The sequence below is a fragment of the Carettochelys insculpta genome, chromosome 11 (genome assembly GCF_033958435.1).
Source record: "Carettochelys insculpta isolate YL-2023 chromosome 11, ASM3395843v1, whole genome shotgun sequence".
Classification (NCBI taxonomy): domain Eukaryota; kingdom Metazoa; phylum Chordata; order Testudines; family Carettochelyidae; genus Carettochelys; species Carettochelys insculpta.
In genome coordinates this window covers 39,182,800-39,197,172 of record NC_134147.1, presented here as the reverse complement: position 1 = coordinate 39,197,172, position 14,373 = coordinate 39,182,800, and the positions used below count along the sequence as shown (strand labels likewise).

Here is a 14,373-nt window from a genome sequence, read left to right as displayed (position 1 = left end):
CCCGTTTCATTTATAAAATAAAATAAAGGGACAGAGATTTAGGTCACACTCGCAAAAGTTCCCTTCCACTGGACTTCCTCTGCGTTCACAGAGACTCACTGAAGTCAACAGAGGTGTGCGCATTTGATGTTCATTGCAGCATCTGAACCTTTTTTGGCAGGTCTACACTTAGAGAGAAAGTGAAGGTAAGATATGCAACTGTAGCTAGATGTATAAGGTAGCAGGAGCTGATGTATCTTAAGTCAAATTTTTCAGCATACCCACAGTGGGAAGTCAACAGGAGAAACTCTCCAGGTGACTTCCCTTACTTCTCACGACCCAATGGAATACCAGGGTCAATAGGAGAGCAACAAGTGGTTCATTTAATACATCTATAACAGACCCACTAAAACTGACCTCTCGGAGATCATTCTCTGGCATGTCAATCTCCCATTAAGCATAGACGGGCCCTTAGTATTCATTACGCTGGTCGTCCTGTTGTCAGTGACAATCTTGTTGGCAGCTCAAACATCTGGTATAAAAAACAACTAATCCTACTTTCCTAATAACTAAAACAATCTCCATTTTAAAGCTATTGGATAACTCTCTGGAAGATGAGCATTTGGCAGCAGAAATACATTTTCTTATTTCACAGCCAGGAGAGACTTGTTCTGCTTCATTTTTCTTTCATATGTCCCCATTCCTTAAAAGCAGAGGTTCAGCTACAAATACTTTCTAATGATCTAGCATTTCCTTGAATCATTTTTTAAAAAGCCTCAAAGCCGCTAAAGCTTAAGTGTTAGTGAGAACGCTTTTGAAATGTATTTTTTTACTAAACAGGGAAAATGAGCATGGCTAATAAAAAAAAAATAAGGTGTACAAAGGGAATCCAGCAGTCTCCTCTACTTGGGTGAGCACCTCCTAGAATATTTAATCTTAAATTGGCTAAATTACACGCTAAATCAATAAAAAATTAAGATCTTCAAGAGGTTAACTCAGAACTCTCCCTGCTGTCCAATCATCAGATTTAATCAGAGGAGTGCCCCAGACTTTGCATGTCTATTCCTGTGATGTCCAACCTGCTCTGAAGCAGTAGTCATCATAGTACTACTGCTATAGCAAACGAGCCACTTTATTCTGAAATATTTATTGTTCAAGCCAACCAGCCACACTCAACCAGCCAAAGAGCCACATGTGGCTAGCGTGTTGGTGACCATGGGTCTATATGGAAGAGAGAGAAATAGAAAAGGAGAAGTTGTACGATAGGGAGTAATTAAGTGGCAGGTGTGGAGAAACTGGAGAAATGTTGTACTGGAGGGGAATGACTCAGACAGAAGGAGAATGATGGGTGAGGAGATCCAGGACCTCACTGAGGTCTGGGTGGATGAGAGCACCCTCCAGGATCTCCACACCTAATGCAGGAACATGGTTGTCTATGGCTGCGTGGCAAAGAGTCTGGCCAGCAAGAGCCACATTTGCACCCAGGAACAGGTGCAGAGGAAGGTGAAAGAACTGCTGCAGGCCTATGCCAGCCAGGGAGGGCAGGTCCCTGCAGGTCCCTGCAGCGTAGACGTAGAAAGCAACCACCCAATATCCAGTGAATGAAGGCTTGATTATTCTGTCAAATTGTGGTCCTGGAACATCTTAAAATCATCAGTGTTGGAGGGTAATGGTGGCATTACTGCTTGAGCCAGAGATGAAGCATTTATACAGTCGTGAAATCTCTTCAGCCTGAGATTCTTGTTCCTCTTGCATGTCATCAAAGCCACAGAAGTGTTTGGCACCAACGTTTGAGACAGCACAGGACAGTCCAGAGATGCTGCTAGGTGGCATAGTAAAAATGGGCGCTGGTGCTTTCTCTCAGGCTCTTGTAGAGCGGTTGCTCCACTGGGGAAAGGCATAAGGGAAGGGAGCCCAGTGATGATCATAATCTTTGTGCCTACAATACATGTTCCCTAGAGACTCGTGGGAGCAGTGCGTTCCAGGTTGAAGCAAACAGAGCAGACAGCAGAACTCTCTGTCCTGAGCTATAGGAAACTAAGAAGGAACTGAGCAGTAGGGTGCTCATGGTTCCTTGTGCACCCTCATTCTGAGCAGGAGGCACTGCTCTGTGATGGTGTGGGCTGGTGGACATTATGCCGCATTCTCCAATCAAGAGTGCACCTGTGCACACACACACATACATAGGGACTATACTCAAAGAAAGAAGTAAGAAGTATATAAAAATAGTATTCAAAAATTAATGAAGCTATTCTAGAAAGTGTTACTCATCTGCTGGCCCATCACCATAAAATCCACAATGCTAAGTTCTGTCCTAGGGGCATTTGTTTTTGACCTTCACGTACAATCAATTTTTTACTCAAGTTTAAGATTTAATGGCCTAGCAGACTAAGACACTGATTGTCTCTAAATTTCTCTTCTTGAAGTCACTTTCTGCTATTAACTTTGTTTTGTAGTTTGGAAACAGAGGACAGAGCATCAATTTGATTCCCAAGTTCCATGCATGGGTAATTTCAATTCTTTTGTGCAGTGCAAAGATGGGAGGATCTACCATATCAAGATTGAAGGAGGAAACAATTTATTCGGAAGATTTAAAAAAAAAAAACACTCTTTGGGCTTGTCTACACTACCACCCTCCTTCGAAGGAAGGATGGTGAAGTAGGGAGTTAGGAGTTTACTAATGAAGTGCTGTGGTGCATGTGCAGCACTTCATTAAGCAATTCCCCCACACAGCAACTTCAAAGTTTTAAACTTCGAAGTACCAGCTCGCGTCTAGCCGCGGCTCACCCACCGGTACTTCGAAGTGCCGGGGCAACTTCGACATCTCTTTACTCCTCAAAAAGAAAGGTTACTCACCGTAGTAACGGTGGTTCTTCGAGATGTGTCCCCGTGGGTGCTCCACATTAGGTGTCGGGCTCGCCCGGCGCCGCAGATCGGATCTTCCAAGCAGTTTCTGCCGGACCGCGCATGCGCCGGTGCGCGCCGCTCCCCCGCGCGCTCCCGGCCATGTGCGCGATCCGGTCCCCGCCAGTTCCTTGACCAACCGCCTCGGATGCTCCTGCAAAACACTAAACAGAGATCCGGAGCGGGGAGGATGGGCGGGTAGTGGAGCACCCACGGGGACACATCTCGAAGAACCACCGTTACTACGGTGAGTAACCTTTCTTTCTTCTTCGAGTGTCCCCGTGGGTGCTCCACATTAGGTGACTACCCAGCAGTAACCCAAGATAGGAGGTGGGTAATCGGATTATGTGCAGCTTGTCCCCGAGAGGACCGCTGCCAAGAGACGGGTATCCTCTTGGAATACCCTGTGAAGGGCGTAATGTTTGGCGAAGGTGTCACAGGATGACCAGGTCGCCACTCTGCAAATGTCTTTTAGCGCAACGCCCTTGAAAAAAGACTGTTGATGCTGCCACCGCCCTAGTGGAATGAGCCCTGGGCGTGGCCAGTAAAGGAGTCTTTTTGAGTTTGTAGCACATTTTTATGCAAGATACGATGTGCTTAGAGATTCTCTGCGAAGAGAGACATTCTCCTTTTGATTTGGGAGCGATAGAGACTAGGAGCCTATCCGTTCTCCGGAAGGACTTGGTCCTGTCCATATAGAAAGCTAGCGCCTGCTCACGTCCAGGAGGTGTAGGCGCACCTCTTTGTTACAGTTATGAGGCTTTGGATAAACAAGGGTAAACAATAGGTTCGTTAGTATGAAACTCAGAAAGAAACTTTAGGAACAAAGGCTGGATGCAGCCGTATGGTTACCGCCTCCTTGGAAAAACAGCGCAGGGCGGCGTTGCCATAACTGCCTCAAGCTCGCTCACCCTGCGAGCTGACGTGATTGCGAGAAGAAAGGTCGTCTTCATCATAAGGAGGCGGAGGGAAACCGTGGCCAAAGGCTCAAACGGTGGTCCCCTTTTCGCATTAAGCACCAGGTCCGAGTTCCACAGAGGTGGAAGCGGTTTCTGAGGGGGGTATAGGCTTACCAGCCCTTTGAAGAACCTGGTAACCATGGGATGGGCGAACACCGTGTGCCCTTCCTCTTCGTGTCTGAACACCAAAATGGCGGCCAGGTGGACCTGAAACGAGGATAGCGAGAGTCCTCCTCTCTTGAGGTCCAGTAAATACTCTAATATCACAGCCATAGGCACCGAAAGGGGGCTAGCTGTTTGGTAGAACACCATGCCGTAAAGCGAGTCCATTTCTGCTTGAAGGTCTTCCTGGTGGAAGTCCTCCTGCTACTTTCTAGGACTTGCTGCACTTCCTCCGTACATGTGCTCTCTAGGGAGCTGAGCCATGGATTAACCACGTTTGTAGTCGCAGGCTTTGGGGGTGCGGATGCACTATGGACCCCTGGGCTTGCGTGAGCAGATCCCGCGCCACCGGAGGGGACCTCAGTGGCCGGTCCGACATGCGCAGGAATAGGGGGAACCATTGCTGTCGATCCCACGTTGGGACTATCGGGATCATTCAGGTTCCTTCCCTCCTGGCTTTCTGCAACACTTTGTGGATGAGCACTGTGGGAGGGAAAGCGTAAAGCAGGGGGCCCCTCCATGAGATCGCGAAGGCATCCCTCAGGGACCCCCGTCCCAGTCCTGCCCTGGAGCAGAATTGTGGGCACTTCTTGTTGTGCTGAGTAGCAAACAGGGTCTATCTGGGGAAAAACCCCATGCGTGGAAAAATCGGTTGCAGCAGATCGGGACGGATCTGCCACTCGTGCGTGAGTGCGAAAACGCCTGCTCAGCTGGTCTGCCTTCACATTGCGAGCGCCTGGTAAGTACGAGGCTTTCAAGGTTACATTGTTGGCGATGCAGCAGTTCCACAACCGGACTGCTTCTACACATAAGGCACGGGACCGAGCTCCTCCTTGCCGATTTATATAAAACATGGTGGAGGTATCGTCTGTACTGATCCCGACTACCTTGCCTTTCAGTTGGTCTCGAAAGTGTCTGCAGGCGTTGAACACTGCTTTGAGCTCCAGTATATTTGTGTGCAGTGACTGCTCCATAGAGGACCACAGCCCTTGCGTCACCTCTTCGCCCATGTGTGCTCCCCACCCTATGAGGGGGGCATCTGTAGTAAGAAAAACCAATACGTGTGGTTGGTGGAAGGGTACCCTTGTTAGCAGGTTCTCTGGGTTTACCCACCATTGCAGGGATTTGCGCACCTCCGTTGTGGGCGACGCCATCCTGTGAACAGTGTGTGCTGCCGGTTTGTATACGCTCGCCAGCCAATGCTGCATGCTGCGCATGTGTAACCTGGCGTTCTGTTGTACGAAACGTTGCTGCTGCCATGTGGCCCAGCGGCTGTAAGCACGTCAGAACCGGCACCATAGGGCTGAAGGTGAAGCCTTGCGCGAGGGAGCCGATGGCCCGAAAGCGAGTCTCTGGTAGATACGCCCTCGCTGTAATAGAATTTATGCGTGCCCCTACGAACTCTATGTCCTGTGTGGGGTCTGTCTTTGATTTTGTCAGATTGATAAGCAGGCCGAGCGAAGAGAACGTGCCTGCTGTGACACATATTATGCGTAGTACCTCCTCCTTTGAGGCCCCTTTGAGTAGGCAGTCATTCAGATACTGGAATATAAATACCCCCTGTCTGTGCAGGTAGGCTGACACCACTGCCAAGGTCTTGGTGAAGACTCTGGGGGCTGAGGAGAGCCCAAACGGTAGGACCTTGTAAGTCGAGGGCTGCGAACCAATCTCCATCGTCTAGTGCCGTAAGGATGGAGGCGTTTGTGATCATCCGAAAACGTTGCTTGCGCAGGTACCGGTGAGGCCTCGAAAATCTAAGATGGACCTCCCCGTGAGGAAGTACCTCGAGTAGAACCCTCTCCCTTGCAGTTGCTCCGGCACTCTTTCCACTGCCCCTACGAGCATGAGATGGTCTACCTCCTGCTTGAGCCTCGCTACATGGGAGGTCTCCTGGAGGTGGGGCCCCGGGTGGAGGTCATGGCGGTGGGAGCAACTGGGAGGGGATGGCGTACCCCGTGGCTATGATCTCCAGCACCCATGTGTCTGTGGTGATCCTTTGCCACTGGTTATAAAATGGTCGGATGATGGCCTTGAGCACTGGTTTCGTGCCCTCTGGAAGCGAGTCCATGAGGGAGGTCAACCTAATGTGGTTGTTGAAATTATGGTTCGCTAGATGCGCTGCGTAATTTGCCATTGGCAACAGTAGCGTGGAGGAGGAGTAGACCTTTCTGCCCAACAGCTCTAGCTTTTTGGCATGTTTGTTTATTCCCCCACGTTGCGACGACTCGGCCACCAAAGAATTTGGTTGTGGGTGGCTGAACAGGAACTCCATGCCCTTCGTGGGCACGAAGTATTTTTTTTTTTTTTTTTTTTCGCTCTTTTGTGGACAGGCGGAATAGTCGCAGGAGTCTGCCATATCATAGTGGCAGGCTCCAAGATTGCGTCATCAGCGGTATTGCTATTTTGGAGGAGGCCGGAGGTCTCAGATTTTTGAGGAGCTTATGGTGTTGCTCTTGCACCTTTGCTGTCTGGAAGCCTTGCGTGAAGGCCACCCTCGTAAAACAGCTCTTGGAACTGTTTGAGATCGTCCGGAGGATGGACGCCCCCCGGGGCCGTAGCCTCATCCGGGGAGGAAAGCGAGGAACCGCTGGGGTACGTCTTTCTGGACCCTTCCGGTTCCTGCTGATGATGGTACACCCTCTCACTAGAGGTGTGCGAGGAAAAATCTCGGGGTTCCATAACCAGTCCCCCCTGAGATGCTTAAGTCTCTGTCCCCGGTCACAATTGCCCTTGGGGGTACGAGATCGTTCGTAGGGATCTTTCCCTAGTAGATTGCCGATGGTGTCTATGCCCTGCGTGGTAGGGGCGACCACGGCAGTATAAGCACTGGTCTTGGGAAGGTGACCTAGACCACTCCCTTGGTGCATACCCTTTGCGTCTGGGGGAGGGAGACCGTCGAGACCCTGGAGAGAGCGACTTTGCCTAATAGTCCAGCGGTTCAAATCCCAGGAAGGGTGGAGGTGGTCCCAGCCAGGGTGAGGCTGGTTGCAGAAATGGAGAAGGGGGCTCTGGGTAGGCCAAGGAGGGGGGGGACCCCTGCCTTCTAGTTGGAGTCTGCAACATAGCGGAGGGCTGTGAGAAAGCAACTACACAGCCCTGTGCGGAGAGGGGCTGCAATGCCTCCTCTTGTGTGCAGTCTTCCCCCTCCCTTGAGGAGGTAACTCCGCCCCTGACATACAGGGGATCCCGGCCACGTCCGCACCGAGCTCGGCACACTCGAAGTCGGTGCCGCATGTGCGGTGTCCTTCGGTGCCGGCAGGCTGCGTGCCTGCGCGCTCTGCACCGCCGGTTTTCCAGGGGTCGGTGGTACCGGCGCTTGTTTAGCCGCCGCCCTGCCTGCGGTGCGGGGCGGCCGGCTGATTATCGAAGGGTGAGCCGCTTGCACGTGGCTCTCCGTGCCGCCGCCGATCAGCTGTTGCTGCGGCTGGGGGCTGCTCGCTCCTCCCGTCCCGCTCGTTGTTGCTGCCGGCAGGGATCGGGCTGGGGGGCATACAGGGCATTCCGGCGTCCGCACCGAGCTCGGCACGCTCAAGGGCGGTGCCGCACGTGCGGTGTCCTCCAGTGCCGGCAGGCTACGTGCCTGCGCGCTCTGCACCGCCGGTTCCCCAGGGGTCGGTGCCGCTGCCTGCGGTGCCGCTGGTACCAGCGCTTGTTTAGCCGCCGCCCTGCCTGCGGTGCGGGGCGGCTGGCTGATTATCGGAGGCTGAGCTGCTTCCACGTGGCTCTCCGTGCCGCCGCTGATCAGCTGTTGCTGCGGCTGGGGGCTGCTCGCTCCTCCCGTCCCGCTCGCTGTTGCTGCCGGCAGGGATCGGGCTGGGGAGCATACAGGGGATTCCGGCCCCATCTGCACCGAGCTCGGCACGCTCGAGGGCGATGCCGCATGTGCGGTGTCCTCCGGTGCCGGCAGGCTGCGTGCCTGCGCGCTCTGCACCGCCGGTTCCCCGGGGGTCGGTGCCGCTGCCTGCGGTGCCGCCAGTACCGGCGTTTGCTTAGCCGCCGCCCTGCCTGCGGTGCGGGGCGGCTGGCTGAGTATTGGAGGCTGAGCCGCTTCCACGTGGCTCTCCGTGCCGCCGCCGATCAGCTGTTGCTGCGGCTGGGGGCTGCTTGCTCCTCCCGTCCCGCTCGCTGTTGCTGCCGGCAGGGATCGGGCTGGAGATACTTTCCTCCGTTTCTGCGCTGATGGGGTGAGGGAGGCAGCTTTCCTTTTAAGGGCCCCGGAGGGTCCCTCCTGCTGCGGCCGCTCCGGCACTTCTGGCTGGAGGGCCTTGTCAAGAAGCAGCATTTTTTTTTTTTTTTTTTTTTTTTAAAGCCTGAAGAGGACATTGTTGGTGAGTCTTTGTGTTTTTAAGTGGGTACTTAGCACCTTCTTTGTGCCGTTTTCCCCGTCCGATGGTCTGCCTTAGCCGGAGGGCTGATAGCCCTAGCTCCTGGCCTCCGGCGCTTGTTACTGCTCTCCTAGCTTGTTCGTTGTTGTTTTTTTTTTTTTTTTTTTTTACAAAATAACAACCGGCTAGCTTATAGTAGCCTAAGTGCCTGAAAAAAACTTTAAGAAAAAACAGATAAAGCCATTGAATACACTACTTGGCCTTAGCCTAGTTGGATTCCGTCTGCAGCCGACGGCGGTTAAGAGGAACTGGCGGGGACCGGATCGCGCACATGGCCGGGAGCGCGCGGGGGAGCGGCGCGCACCGGCGCATGCGCGGTCCGGCAGAAACTGCTTGGAAGATCCGATCTGCGGCGCCGGGCGAGCCCGACACCTAATGTGGAGCACCCACGGGGACACTCGAAGAAGAACTTTGAAGTACTGGTGGGTAAGCTGTGGCTAGACGCGAGCTGGTACTTCGAAGTTTAAAACTTCAAAGTTGCCGATGGGGGGAATTTGCTTAATGAAGTGCTACATATCCAGCACAGCACTTTATTAGTAAACGCCCAACACCCTACTTACCATCCTTCCTTCGAACGAGGGTGGTAGTGTAGACAACCCCCTTAAGTGTACGACAAAGTGCACAAGCTCATTTTTTGTGTCATCTTAGGTATTTGTCGCACCAAAAATTTTCCAAGTCACACAATAACCACAGAAACAACCCTAAGTGTGGTAAATGGAATTCATTTTAAGGTGTCTTAACTAGTGGAAATATTAACTTATAAAAATTTAATTTGTAAAGTTACGGTATTACATTACACTGAGCATTTAATAAACTGCTTTCATTGAACAGATGTTTTCTGATTGTTTAAAAATCAGTGGGCCAGAATTAAAAATATGTAAATAAATAAAAGATCCCAAACCGGTGAGAGAATCTATGACAATTTTATAAATATGTGTGAGGTCATTATATTAAACATAAACATACAAAGTGCCATAAGAGCCAGTGTATCTGTTTGCAGATTGTTGGACTCAGCTGGAGTTCACTGCTATGACTGCTTGCAACAGAAACTCCACAATCTTAATCTCATGGGCTGGGTCTACACGTGCCCCTTCCTTTCGAAAGGAGCATGTTAATGAGCAGGTCCGAAATATGCCAATAAGCCGCTGCAATGAATATGCAGCGCCTCATTTGCACAATGGCGGCCATGGCGATTTGAAAGTGCAGCTTTTCGAATCGGGTGCCGCCCATGGAGAAGGGACCTTCCAAAAGGACCCCCCTCAGTTTTCAAAAGCCCTTCTTCCTATCTGGTGATCGGAAGAAGGGATTTTGAAAACTGGGGGGGGTCCTTTCAGAAGGTTCCGTCTCCATGGGCGGCGTGCGATTCGAAAAGCTGCACTTTCGAATTGCCGTGGCCACCTTTATGCTAATGAGGCACTGCATATTCATTGCAGCGCCTCATTAGCATATTCAAACCTGCTCATTAACATGCACCTTTCAAAAGGAAGGGGCACATGTAGACCCAGCCATGGAGTTTCAGAAGGACTTTTGCCCCACGTCGAGTTTGTGTTTTGGAGGGTATAATTTGGCACTAAATCTGTATTACTCATTTGATATAAATAAAGTCACTGTAATATAACTTTTTCACAGGCTCAACAGCTCACGTACTTAAAATAAAACATTTATGAAGTAACAGGAAACTATGCAATTCATTCAGCAATGTTTTTATTTCCTCAATGAGATTTTTTTTCTGCCTACAGCATCAAATCAAGTAAATGAAGCTTTTTTTTCCCCAAAGACTTCTGTTTTTTCCACATTCTTGCAAACTGCAAAATGAGTTTGCATCTAAAGAAATCAACTGAACTTGTTGACTGCCTCTTAAAGACATTAGACTGCATGAAATTGAATATATGAGGAATATAGAAGATGGCACCAAGCCTTTCTTTCTGCACCAATTTAGTCTTCAAATTCTGAAGCAAAATCTCAAGAATATTTAAGCAAAGAGAGGCATACTAAAAACTCAGTTAATCTTTATGCCAAATGTGTGTGTGTGAGCATGCACACGCACGCACGTGTGTGTATTTTAACATAAAGGAATGTAAATGAACATTAGTCTGTTTTGAATTCATTTAAAATTTCATTTAAAAGTATCAAAAGCAATACGTAGTGTTAGTGGCACAAGAGTTATTGCAGAATTCTTAATATTAAAAGATTCTCATGAGCAAATAAAGTCCCAGACTTGTTGGCAAACATGGTAATTTTATAGCAATACATTTTATAATTTGATTGCAGGTTCAGTCAATCACCTGTCTCTCAGTCTTATAAGAAAGTCCACTGAAAGTAAACCAAACATGAAGCGCTGCCATCTATAACCAGCACTACGTTATGAAACAAGCAGAAAGCTCTTGGTACTAACAGCTATCAGGAGAAATTAAGACGTTGAGAAGTATGAATAAATCTTTTGTTTATATGTGTGTGTGTATGTAATAGTCATTAATTATTTATTGTTCACACGTATGCTGAAAAAAGCATAAGATATTTTTAACATCACACAAAGGAGTATAGAATTATATCTCTACAAGCAGCTAATAAGTGTAAAATGCACAAATTAGCATTATCTAGTTACATAAATAATGTAAGTCTCCTGTATTTTGAAAAAAATATATATATTTGAAGGTTTACTGAAAAGGATAAACAATGTTTATGTAAATATACCAAAGCTACATGTGATTAATCTGAATTTTAATATTCAGCTTTGATATATTTATTTTGAAGCAATTTTATAGCTTGTATGTACCCATAGCTAACAAATCAGTCTATTAAATCTAAAACAAATGTAAATGCATTCAGATAATGTAGCTATGACAGGCTACTGCAGTCAAAGAATTCAGACTTAACTAGCTTTGTTGTAAATTCACTTAAAAACACGGAAAGCAACGATCATCCAGAAAACATGAGAAATCTTTCTAGAGGTCTTAATATAAATTAGCCTACTGCACTTCTATGACTAATCAGAAAGAACAGATGAAAATGAATGTCTCTTCTGCCCCTTATTGTAATCAACCAACTCACAAATAAAAAAAAAAAAAATCAATATTGAGATAATTGAGAGTAAACTCTCAATGTAGCCCTACCTCTTTAATGAAAATTCACTCTCAATCTTCCCTCATGACCCACCGGTCCAACTGTTTTGCTGATAGTTTTTCTATTTTTATGCGCACTTTTCTATTACATCATTTCAATAACACTTTGGAATAGCAGTAATTTCTGAAAAAATTATTATTAACTCGTTTAATGACTCATCTTTAGGCCCATTATTGGTTGTGGAAAAACTGACAGACTACTTATTTAATGAGCACGAATGACCCAGTTCCTAGGAGCTGTTCCTGAACATTCATAGTGTTGTGCTCTGTTGAAGAGCTATTATTTAGCGTTTGAACAGTATACATCTAGTACACAGAATCCTAGCCTTTGGCCTATGTATTTGGTGTATGTTATCAATAAACTGAACACATCAAATATTGCCATAGCTGCAATGATGTTCCTTACCCACATATCCTATACATCTTTAAATTCTAAATATACTATTGCACTATGCTACAGTTTCTTCCATTACAGGAAAAGGCCTCAGTTGAGCATGAAGTCAATCAGACTACTCACTTGCTGAAAGTTAAGTACATGCTTAAGTGGAATGGTTTTATGGGTAAGATTTATTACAAGTATTAGCTTTCTACTGATGAAAGCAAGTCACGTCTGACTATACGGTAAAGCCTGCAATTGGTGGTTCAGTGCATCCAAGATGTACGTCTACACTATAAACGTGAAACCCACCATATAATACTTTACTTACCTTTATTATGGTTTCAGTAGCAGGTGCAATACGCTAGGCATTACAAAACAAAACAAAGAGAAGCCCAAGGAACTTCTAAGATTTTCCCATGGCCTTTGAAGAAGCAAACATTTACTGAGTGTATCTGTGCTATGCTGTTTAGATAGTACAAACACAGAACTTTACATTATTGTGGTTTGAGCTTTATCAAATTCACATATAGGTCCATACTTATTTCACTTTCTCTTCTGATAAATTATGCGTTTACTAAATACACTTAAAATTAGTTATATTCTGGTGCTTTTTTAAAATTTACGGCCTTAAGTGCCCTAATCTCTCAAACACAACACAGTAAGGTCTCAGAGGGTGTGAGGGTTTCGTTCCACGTACCCCTGTGTAACCTGCATTTTGCATAAGTGGCGGTCCAGCTTTTTCCCCGGCAGAACACGTGTTCTGCAGCCGGGGAAACAGAGGAAAGGTAAGTCCTGGGGTTGGGGTGGGGGCAGGGGCAGTTGGGGAGGGTTAAGCCTGGCGGAGGGTTGGGGCTGTGGGAGGTGGGGCGGAGATAAGGCTGGGGTGGGCTAGGGCTGCAGGGGGGAGAGGGGTGGAGTTAAGCTGGAGCTGCGTGCGGGGTGGTGAGTCAGAGCCCTTCTTGGGCGGTGAGCCGGGACGCAGAAGGAGGTTGAACTGGAGCCAGAGCCAGAGCCAGAGCCAGAGCCAGGCACAGGTGGTGACACGGCGGGTCGGGGCTGAATTGGAGCAATGCGTGGGAGTTTAAACTGGGGCAGGAGGATGGAAACAGGGCTGCATGCGAGAGGTTTGAATTGGAGCCGTGAGTGGGGGGGTTTAAACCGGGGCAGGGAGTGGAGGGTGAAATGGAGCCAAGTGTGAGGGGTGGTGTGCCACAGCCAGGGCCAGGGGTGGGGGTGGCAGGTGAGCCAGAGCCACGCGCGGGCGGTGAGCCAGCAGGGGGTGTTGAATGGGGACCAGGGAGGTTGAGTCGGAGTCACACCTGAAGGGTGGTGAGCTAGAGCCAGAGGCAGGGGTGGGGGGTGAGCAGGAGTTATGTGCTGGTGCTGAGTGGAGCTGGCGGAAGCTGAGCCCAGAGCGTGCAGAGCCAGTGGGGTTGAGCCAGGGTGAGGGGAGCGAGTTAAGCACAACTGGAAATCACGGTACACGATTTACAATGGGAATCGGGGTCAGTGGCGTAACAGCACGGTCACGTACTCTGAGTTCACATACTCCGAGACCTTACTGTAGCAAAAAAAATCTGAGCACAAAAATACTCGCACTTTCAACAGTGCTAAGATTAATCATCTTTGTTTATATCACCATCACCATATTAACCATTTTGCCCCTCTGCCCAATATACTAGGTCGATTTTCCCTTTCCAAATTAACCAATTAGAATATATTTAGCTTCTCCGGTAACATTTAGAGAACATCATGACTTACACTCAGTACAGTTTGCAGTCTTTTACCAATGAAAACATACACTGAAATAAAATAGGAAAGTGTTCACTTTTTTGTGCCTTACATGCACAATCTGAGGTCTGAAATTCTACCCACAACTCTGACAATCAACCTACCAATACAGCCAATCACATTTCTTCCCGCAATGGTTTCCTAGGTAACCAATACAGCACAAGAAATTCATGGCATGCAGTTGAATGAAACTAAACCTGTTGTAGTTCCATTTTTTCAATGCTTTTCTTTCAACTGTTAAGTATTAAAATGCCTATTAGATGGCTCACAGGATATATGATACCTAGTGCCCTACCAAATTCATTGTCCACTTTGGCAATTTCATGGTTCGTTGGATTTTAAAATAGTAAATTTCATAGTATAAGCTAATTAAACCTGAAATTTCACTGTGATGTACTTGCAGGGGTCCTGAAACAATAAGGACTGTGGGGAAGGGCGTGATGGTGTCTTGCCAGTAATGTTCCCTCTACTCTTTTCCATCCATATCTGGAATACATTTTTATGTGCATTGAGGCACGTGCAAACGTGTACCACTAGTAGAAACAAAAACCTAGCTGTGCGCACTCTGCTAATCTGGGTGGCATTTGAGACTCTCCTGAGTGGCCGCATAAGCACACAGCTTACAGAGAACGCTGTCTGCCGGCTTATTTTAGAGGAACTGTGGTACTGCTGCCTTTACTTCTGCACTGCTG

At 48.1% G+C, this 14,373-nt stretch overlaps 1 protein-coding gene across 2 annotated transcripts in view; it reads right to left on the bottom strand.

Annotated features, from left to right (window-relative positions):
- Nucleotides 1–14,373, bottom strand: part of SHQ1 (SHQ1, H/ACA ribonucleoprotein assembly factor) — a 98,043-nt gene that overhangs the window by 42,133 nt on the left and 41,537 nt on the right. The gene's annotated exons all lie outside the window — the stretch shown is intronic.